Raw genomic sequence first — 10485 nt, 5'->3', positions numbered from 1 at the left:
TGCTTGCCAACAGGGAAACTCAATGGATTTTGATAGCGTTGAAGTGTTGTGTAAAACTAGTGACTACTGGCAAAGACTAATTAGAGAATCCATTGAAATTGAGAGGAACAGAAATAACTTTAATCGCTCAGACAGCTACATGCTTAGTGCGGCCTGGAAGCGTATTATTAAATAAGATACATCACGTAGAAGGAAAGTAAAAAAATAATAATAATAAAACAATTCTCACGACGTTTCGGCCACAACGCAAGTAGCCGTCCTCATGTGAAAACCAGGTCTGTCGAGGCGACAGCGTCTGAATGAAACAGCACACGTGCTTGGAGCATGTATATAAGCTGAGTTGGAGGGGGGGGGATACATTACAATTCCTTATATGGGAAACAAACACCAACTGATTACTAACGTAGCATAATTACAATAAAACACATTCCAACTGATTTCTAATCTACAACTCGCATCGTAACAACTGCCTGCTTACGAATCTAGTATATAATTACAATACACCCCCCCCCCCCCCCTTCAAATCGTTGTATCTGATGAGTTGATGAGTTAATGATGACGTCACCCTGCTACTGCTCTATATAAGAACGGGAGACAGAGCCTCACCATTCTGGCGAATTGTCCGATGATGCTGGATGCAATTACCAGCGAAACGTTGTGCTACTCAAAAATTGTAAATGTTGTGGTTTCACGCTTCAACACACCGGTTGGTTAAAGCAGTGAACTATTTGTCTTTTGTCAACGTGACACTTTTTTTTACTGATTGGCCGTGTCGGGAGGTGGAGGGTTACGACACATTTATAAATAACGCGATCTAAACCCAAAAACGTTGATTATGAATAATATTGGTCGCGAAAGCCTACGTGTTAAACTGACTAACCTCTATGGGGAGGACACTTTTCTTAAAACCAGTAAATTGGAGAAGATCCGCATTAAGCAGATGAAATTGATATATTCATTGGCGTTCCTCAAAAGGTGAAGAGATTCGAAGGTAATACCAAACGCAGTTAAAATAACACATCACATAAATTCTTCTAAAGCTAACAAAATACTACACAAAGCTAGCGAGTTATTATTAATAGAGAATACAACACAACAGGAGTGAATTATCCAACATTTCTGAATCGCTAAAGCATTTACACTTGGATATAAGCAATAGTGTGTCCATGCATGATTGGAATATAATCGATCCCATAACACAACAATCGGCTGATAATGTTTAATCTAACAAAAGCTAACCAAATTAACACATTTTCTAGACTTTATAATAAACAAATCCCTACTCAAAACGAGCAATTTAAAAACAAAACCGTAATGAACTTGACTAACACTGATTTAACCACTGACATGATTTATATCCTTTCTAAAGGCCTTAACGTTGCCGTTACCCCACGCACAATTGCAGTGGATTAGATAATTGCGGAGGTAGAATCAGCCGTAAGACTCCTTCCACATGAGGCAGAGATGACTAGACACGAGGTTGCCAAATTAATTGAGAATAGTAAAGTACCAAAAGTAAATATTAACTCGAACGAGGCAAAAGCCTTAAGAGAGCTTCGTCTAAGTAAAGATATTCAAATCCTGGCAGCTGATAAGGGCCGCACTACTGTAGTGATGTCACGAGCCGATTATGATAATAAAATTAAAGATTTATTAGAGGAAAGTACCTACATTAAAATTAAACGAGATCCAACTAGTACTTTGGAAAGTAAGACTATTGCAATCATTGCAAATTCATTAATCCCAAAAAATGAGCAATTCCTAATTAAGCCAAGGGCTTCAAAACCACCTAGACTGTATGCGCTGCCAAAGATCCATAAAATCGGCATCCCATTACGACCCATAGTCGGTACAATTGGCTCTGCCACATATAAATTGGTAAAATATGTAACTAAACAAATACAGCCCTACATCGGTAGGACATCTTCATTCATAAGAAATTCAGAACATCTTGTGAATGTGATCAAATATATTAAACTTAACCCTAATGATATTTTGGTGAGTTTTGATGTGATTTCGCTATTCACTAAGGTTCCAGTGAGCGAGTCGCTTAAATTACTTGATACACGGGTAAAGAATACAGGTTTACCAAAAGATATTCCGAAACTCGCTCACCATTGTTTAATAACACTTAATTCTTATGGAGAGGCGAATTCTTTAAACAAAGGGAGGGGGCAGCAATGGGCTCTCCTTTATCTCCTGCTATAGCAAATTTGTACGTGGAAAACTTTGAAACCAGAGCACTTGCCTCGAGCACATTAAAACCATCCTGTTGGTTTAGATGTGTGAATGACACTTTGGTTGTCTGACCTGTTGTATATGTCGGATTATGACATTTTTATAAAAAATTATTTAAAACAATAAATATAAAAAATGTGTAAATCGCGGAAATTATGTTAATACATGTAATTGTATGCATAAATTATGATAATCACGGAGATCATCGTAATAATGTATGCGAATGCTTACAAATATGTTAATGTGTGCAGTTAAGATAACTAGGCTTGGCTTCGTTATCCAGAGTTGTATCAATCAGGATAAAACGATTATCTTTGATTAAACATGTATTGATTATCTTAGTGTATTTTATGTTATGTTAGATCTCCAAATTCATATCTCAACGCACGACAGTTCTTATAAATAAGACAGTTTTGCATGGACTTGGAAAGAACACTCAACCACTTTATTTTAAGCAATTTGAATTCTAAACAAACATATGATACTCTAAAATGCAAAGGCGAAAGCATACGTCCATAGATTCATTGGCGAGATTATGCAATTAACGAAAAGGAATGACTAAAACACTTCTAACAACCGTAATTTCTCCTTTCCCACCGCACATCTCATTAGTTTCATCGCGTAATGAGCATTTACGGCAGTAGGGAGATTTCTTAAAACAGGCATGCAGCGATATTCATATAAAGGCAACTTATTATACCCCAAAGGCGAAAGTATACGTCAATAGATCCATCGGCAAGTATATATATTTAACGAAATGTCTGGGTCTAATGGGGTGCGACGGTGTGCGTGCCCTTTAAAGGTAGATTCTTATCTCTGGCTAAGCTTTAATTATTTAATGGGCAAAGTTTTATGACAAAGAAACAGGTTTAACACGATACTCTCTCTGGGCGTGTAGATTCGTGGCGAAGGTTTCAAAAGTTTAGCGCACATCGATTAATCTATTGGTCGTTTATTTAAAAAAACGAAAGGATTTTTTTTTTAACTAAGGCCCTTATAAATGGCGCATTCTAATCATTCGAGGAGTCGCGATGCCTTCACGGCCAGCTGATGGTTCATGTAATTTGTAATTAGTCTTCTGATAATTGGCTAGGGTTGATACGATTGTGTGGATGGGATGGATAGTCTCTTAGGTAAGTTCTTGTGCTAGTCCGGGACGTGGATGCGTGCGTGTGTGGGTATGAGTGGGGGAGGGGTTGAATGTCCCTCTCGCTCGAGCGTGGCTGCGGTGAGCTGCTGGCTTTCACCGACTCCTTTCTCAGCTGCTAGCTGAGCGGCGTTGGCACGATGTGGTCTAGGAAGAGGCTCGGTTGCTTGGCGCTTGGTGGGGCTTGGCTGCGCTTGGCGCCGGCACCCGTACACTGCGACTGGCGGCGTGGCGGTGCTCGTTCACTCGTGTGCGGGCAGGCTGACGTTGGGTTGACGTTGGGTATCGTCGCTGGCTCGAGAATGATAACTGAAATCTCCGTCAGTTTCACTCGCACCTCGGCTTGGCTCGGTGTAGCGATTCTTTTTCGGTGGTGCAGACCTCGGCTTGGTTTGGCACGCTGCTACTCGGCGAGCATCGCCATTCTGGGTGATGAGAGAACTTCTTCGTTGGAGGGAATGAGATGAGATGATGACCTGAGATCCGACGATCTCCGATGAGCTCCGATGGTGTGAGTTGATGGAATCGTGCCTCGGTTTTTATCGGGGACATCCACTCTGTTTTTCGATTTGTTTCAAAGGGCCGGAACCTAATATTTTGTTTCGTTTGTCTGCGTGGACACAGCTGCGTCCGTGTGTGCGATTTATTGGAGGAATAAAGTTATTGAAGCGAAGCGGCTATCCGTAATAATTAATCTGGAAAGAAGGGAGGGGGGGTTCCTCGCGAAACGGCGTCACAGATGAGTCATCAGGCTAAAACCAGACTGACGATTCGCGTACGCACCGAGAATTACATAATCATAATCAACGTTTTTGGGTTTAGATTATGAATAATATTGGTCGCGAAAGCCTACGTGTTAAACTGAACGATGATGACCCCAAGAGCCCAATGAGCTTCACGTGTTTTTTTTTATATTTTTCAAGGGGGGCTTGGATCACAAATTCAGATAAATACACAATTAACCTCAGAATAAAAACGCGAAAATGCAACAATTCCAAAGAACGAAAATGTAAATATGCAATAAAGTGCCATTATCTGCACGGATAAAAGAAATCAAGATTGAAGAGTCAGTTTAACATGTAGGCTTTCGCGACCAATATCATCCATAATAGTTTTTTTGGGTTATATCGCGTAAATATATATTTATATAAATATACGTAAATATCGACGAGGTTAGATCGCATATTTATATATTTATGTGATCTAACCGCGGACAACAACCTGTATTGTGGAAGAGTCTCTTACGGTCGTTTTACATTTTCGTAAACGTGATTCGTACAAACAGATAAGTTACGTTTGAATTCTGTTAATTTGCTTGTAGAGTAAACGATAATTGAGCACGGATGTGGCTTGAATGATGATAACGGCTGCGTTTCCCCACTATGGGATGGAAGCACAAACCTCAAACGCCGTATTGAGCGCTCTGAAGCTTTGTGCTTGTGGCACACGATGGGACCGGGAGTCGAGTCAATTCCGCAAAAGAGTCAGAATATTTATTTATAACTGGGGAAGGAATCCGATAAGCTATGAAGCTCTTTTTCATTGATGCCCAGTGCAGGCGTGTCGGCAAGTTACCACAAACATAACACAAACACGACAGGAGTGCGACATAGGGAAACAGGGTAAGCAAGTGGTACAATGTAATTAATGTATTAATTATTGAGTTATCGAAGTCTGACTTGTCGACATTAGACAAGGCAGCAGAAAGCACAACGCAATTGCAGACCACACCAAGACAGCGCCACACAGCAGTATAATTCCAAGTGTGCATCCCTGCACGGTTCTTTGCGCACAGAGAGGTGAACGCGATCACTTCTAACTGAATAAAGTCCAAGGGGGGCTTGGGCAGGATGTGGCACGGCTCGACGGCACGATGGTCAACGGTCAAGAATAATGAGCGAGTGGCAATCCAAGGCAGTGGAATGCGTTTTGGAATGCCTCCGCTGAGCAGACGGAGGGACATCAGTGTAACACGTTGTCCTGCCCCCATTGTCGTGCCCCCATTTTGCATGTCATGGATTTTCCCTCCAACACATCGGTGTGCTGAACCAGTAACTAATTGGCACATTTTGTTTACTTGACAAACCTTACTAATTGGCTGTTGGGTGGTGGTGGGTTTACCGACACATCTATATTTACACTATATAAACAAACAAAAAACCTTTATTACGGACGAAATCGGGTCGTGCTCAGGCACCTGGGTGTTTTGTTACATTGCAAGATGGCGGGAGGTGGTCGTGGCTTTGGGGAGGCCTTCGTTCAGCTGTGGATCGAGTGTGGTTGATGAGGACGAGGAGTCTATTTGTTGCTGTAAGTGTCCACGATGATAAGGCACTCCGACGAGCTCTCCTTTGTGGCCAGGTCACTTCTGAAAAAGAGCGACATAGCTTAGTGAGGTTTGTGTGTGCCCTTGCTATGTGCTTTACCCCAATTACACCTGATGATGAGCGCTTGTGTTGCGTTCGAAACCTTGTGATTTATTTTTATCTGATTTTATTTTATTTATTTATATTTTATTTCCACATACGTGACTTACCGAAAAAAACAACTGAGTATAGGTTTAACTGGTGAAGTAAAAAAAAAGAATTCGAGTAATGTTTTGAAAGGTTTCACCAACTACGTTATCTCCTCTGCCCGTGGCTGTCCCCTCTCCTGTCGAGGTGTTGCGATGGTGCCCCTCGCTTTACAAACGGAACCACTCCGGTCTCATCCACGTGATGCGTGCGTTCCACTCTTTGTTCCGTGCGCGGCGTTTCGAGCCTCATTGGCATTCAGACGCCACACACGTACAAGTGGTGCTGTGGCGTGTCGGTGTGGCTTGTGTCTGTGGTCTGAACAAGTTAATAATTTCAAACAACAAAACAATTATTTCACGGCATTAAACAGCTAATCTTGAATCTGGAATTGGATTTGCACGAATCATTGTCTCGTAAGCTGGAGGGTTTTTCCTGTGAGTCAAACAAAGGTTTGCCATAAATATTTCTAACAGGTCCCTGCGGAGTGGGCTTGTAGGAACGAATAACCAAAGAATATAAACATCATGTATTATTACACTTGTTTAGCCAGGAAAGCCTCACTGAGTGTAAAGGTTTTTGTAGGGTCCTGCCAAGTGTTTGCAGTAGGGGGCGATGTTGCTACACCTAATCGGACATCGGACGGACGATATAATCTATTGTAGGCTGGTTCACTTCGTTCCTACCAGTATCGGCATGACTGCCAGGGCAATCATAGCTACTCACAAAGTCCATGAATTGTTATTTATTTTTTGATCGCGCAATCAGCCGCATAAAAGCTGCTCACGTCGTCTCCCAGGGGCATACAATTCTTATCCAGACCAGCGACGGAATTCAAAATTGAGACCCCACAGAAGAAGACTGCAAGGCTGGAGCCAATGGAACCATTTAGTGCTCCCAATTAAGTTTTGGCTGCGAGGATGTTTCAAGTAATCTCGATCCTCATAAACATTCCCCTGCAATTGCTACTGCGTGTCATAATGTTCCGACGGTAACATGCCTTGCGAATTACAATACGTAAAAAATCTCACTACTTGCGTAACGATCAATAATCCCGATAAGCTAAAGCTACCGGCAAAGGCGTGGCGGTTCCAACCAAGAACCAAGTGGCTTTGAGGAAGGGGGCTGGAGGGGGCCACATTAAATACGCACTACAATGACAATAGTTTAAAGCGATTTGAAGCGTGTTTCATTTTTGGGGGGGGGGGGGCAGAGCTTTGTGACGTCATATTTGAGGGGGGGTCTGACTTTATGTGACGCCGTGTGACGAAGGGGGAGGGGGGGGTCAAAATCGTCCAAAATTGCTTTGAACATAACGGAACGCGATTTGGGGGGGGGGGGGGGAGTGGGGCGGAGGTGCCCGTTGCTTGCAACTAAACTAAAACTGCTATTTACCAGGTAAAGCCACCTGGGAGCTATGAGCTATTTTTCAGAGGCCACATGTGACGACAGCTCATAAAAGTGCCGTACGGTCGTCATGGTCATCTTCGGCTGGATAGAGTATTTCCCACGCAGTGTCGGTTATGGGGGTGGTTTAACCTTACTACTTTGTGTGGTGGTGAGTGTGGGTCTGTGTGGTGGTGGGTCTGTGGGTCTCTGTGTGGTGGTGGGTCTGTGTGGTGGTGGGTCTCTGTGGTGTGGTGAGTCTGTGGGTCTGTGTGGTGGTGAGTCTGTCTCTGTGATGATGAGCATGGGTGTTGGTCAACTGTGCTTCTCGATGCTGGTCATTGCAAGTTGTTGAAATACACAATGTATTTTGCTACAGTGCCCTCTGCTACCTTCAACATCAGAAGCGCATTTGAAAGCGCACGATGCAGTGACGCCTTTGTTCGGTGGTTTGCCAAAAGCCGCCGCTGCGAGGATGAGCGGAGTTCGCGTGATGGTTTATGTTCCTTGACGAGATCAGCAGCAAGGTATTGTGGGCTTTGTATCATCACGGCACACGCACACACCCACCTGGTCTGCATCTCCACTTGTGCCGCCGTAAGGAGCGCTCCTTATGACGTTTTTTGTCTTTTTTAAATCCTTTATATTAAGTTCACTTGCTTGCGTGCTTGCTTGCTTACGACCGTGCAAATCTTTCGGTCGTTTTTTAACTCGCTTCCCGTGATCCAGTCGAGCTGACATTTTGCACACAGACTCGTTGTGCGTGACAATTAATGTTCGTGAAAAAAAATTCAAAAATTTTACACTTTTTAGGCAAATTTTTTTTATTTTACATTTATTCAAATAGAACTCATTCATGGCTTTGGCTGAACGTCACAGTGTAGGAGCCCAGAGCGTAACCCCTCCACAGGCCGTGTCGGAGTAGCGCAGTTGGTAGCGCCCTCGCTCCCCATGCCAAAGGTCGCGGGATCGATCCCCGCATCCTCCACAGGCGAATATATTTTTAAATCCTTTATATTAAGTTCGCTTGCTTGCTTAGGACCGTGCAAATCTTTCGCTCGTTTTTTAACCCACTTCCCGTGATCCAATCGAGCTGACATTTTCCACACAGACTCGTTGTGTGTGACAATTAATTTTCGTGAAAAAATTTTTCCAAAATTTTACACTGTTTAGGGAAAACAAATTAAATATTTAATTACTAATTGCTTAATACTGGCAGACATTCATCTGACCCATAGGTGGCAGCCATCTCAAGCCAGAGGACGAGAAGACTCTAGCCGCCACGCATATAAAGGATTTATAGTGAAAAACTTTGTTTTTACGGGTTAATTTTTTCTGTTTTCGCAGAAGGGCGGGCAGTGACTTCTTCCGCTTCCTTTTTTTTACGTCCGATTCCAACCTGACACCACAACAACAAGCGTAGAGAACGGAGGGAATGACCGTGGCCGAGAAGACCTGAAGCTTCGTGCGGAGCGACAGACCAGGTAGCTTCCACTCAGCGTTACGCAGCCGATGAAAAGATATTGCCGCTCGACTGAATCGGAGCGAGACCTCTGCTGTTAAACTGGAGCCGGTCATAAGCACACTACTCAAGTATGGGAAACTCTCCACTCTCTCCACGACTGCCCCATCGCTGGTTGGGAGCTGTCTTTTTTACGTTTTCGCAGAAGGGCGGGTGACTGAGGCACCTTGACCCCCGATGCCGTTAAAATCTGGATGCGTTTTTTCGCTTTTTTTGTGAGCTGCCCCGGTAGGGCCTTCTTCCTTTTCATTTTCTTTCTTTAATTTGCAGCAGGAGGAGCAGCAGCACCATCATCAGCAGGAGGAGCAGCAGCACCATCAGCAGCAGGAGGAGCAGCAGCACCATCAGCAGCAGGAGGAGCAGCAGCACCATCAGCAGCAGGAGGAGCAGCAGCAGGAGGAGGAGGAGGAGCAGCAGCAGGAGCAGCAGCAGGAGGAGGAGCAGGAGGAGGAGCAGCAGGAGGAGGAGGAGCAGCAGGAGGAGGAGGAGCAGCAGCAGGAGGAGGAGCAGCAGGAGGAGCAGCAGCAGGAGGAGGAGGAGGAGCAGCAGCAGGAGGAGGAGCAGCAGGAGGAGCAGCAGCAGCAGGAGGAGCAGCAGCAGGAGGAGCAGCAGCAGGAGGAGCAGCAGCAGGAGGAGCAGCAGCAGGAGGAGCAGCAGCAGGAGGAGGAGGAGCAGCAGCAGGAGGAGGAGCAGCAGCAGGAGGAGCAGCAGCAGGAGGAGGAGGAGCAGCAGCAGGAGGAGGAGGAGGAGCAGCAGCAGGAGCAGCAGCAGGAGGAGGAGGAGGAGCAGCAGCAGGAGGAGCAGCAGCAGGAGGAGGAGCAGCAGGAGCAGCAGCAGGAGGAGGAGGAGCAGCAGGAGCAGCAGCAGGAGGAGGAGGAAGAGCAGCAGCAGGAGGAGGAGGAGGAGCAGCAGCAGGAGGAGCAGCAGCAGCAGGAGGAGGAGCAGCAGGAGGAGGAGGAGGAGCAGCAGGAGGAGCAGCAGGAGGAGGAGGAAGAGCAGCAGCAGGAGGAGGAGCAGCAGCAGGAGGAGGAGGAGGAGCAGCAGCAGGAGGAGGAGCAGCAGGAGGAGGAGCAGCAGCAGCAGCAGGAGGAGGAGGAGGAGCAGCAGCAGGAGGAGGAGCAGCAGCAGGAGGAGGAGCAGCAGCAGGAGGAGCAGCAGCAGCAGCAGGAGGAGGAGGAGCAGCAGCAGCAGCAGGAGCAGCAGCAGCAGGAGCAGCAGCAGGAGGAGGAGCAGCAGCAGCAGCAGCAGGAGCAGCAGCAGGAGGAGGAGGAGCAGCAGCAGCAGGAGCAGCAGCAGGAGGAGGAGGAGGAGGAGCAGCAGCAGGAGGAGCAGCAGCAGGAGGAGGAGCAGCAGGAGGAGGAGGAGCTCCTGCTGCTGCTGCTGCTGCTGGAGGAGGAGCAGCAGCAGGAGGAGGAGGAAGAGCAGCAGCAGGAGGAGGAGGAAGAGGAGCAGCGCGGGCGGCTGCGTCTCGGGCTGCGTCGGCGTCGCTCAAAGATCCATTCAGTCTTTTGGATCCAGGCCAAATTATACAGGTTTACATTGCACCTTAAACCCCAAGGCGCTTTACAACAATCATAACATTGTACGTAAGATGAGTGGTTGAAATAAAGAGTGCGATTGTTATTCTTGGTTCTTTCGGTGAAGTCGCGTAGAAGGAAAATAATAAAATAATATTAAAC

At 45.8% G+C, this 10485-nt stretch overlaps 1 long non-coding RNA gene across 1 annotated transcript; it reads left to right on the top strand.

The window, feature by feature from the left end:
* The first annotated feature begins 626 nt into the window (after positions 1-626).
* On the top strand, positions 627-9137 carry LOC144734046 (uncharacterized). Its single transcript, XR_013588469.1, has 4 exons — positions 627-991; positions 7664-7811; positions 8632-8768; positions 9077-9137. It is a non-coding gene; the product is annotated as an uncharacterized LOC144734046 (long non-coding RNA).
* Positions 9138-10485: the final 1348 nt, after the last annotated feature.

This window comes from Lampetra planeri, chromosome 49 (genome assembly GCF_965212315.1).
Source record: "Lampetra planeri chromosome 49, kcLamPlan1.2.h2, whole genome shotgun sequence".
NCBI lineage: Eukaryota > Metazoa > Chordata > Hyperoartia > Petromyzontiformes > Petromyzontidae > Lampetra > Lampetra planeri.
Note: the sequence above shows the minus strand (reverse complement) of the source record. Positions and strands in the feature narration are given on the sequence as shown.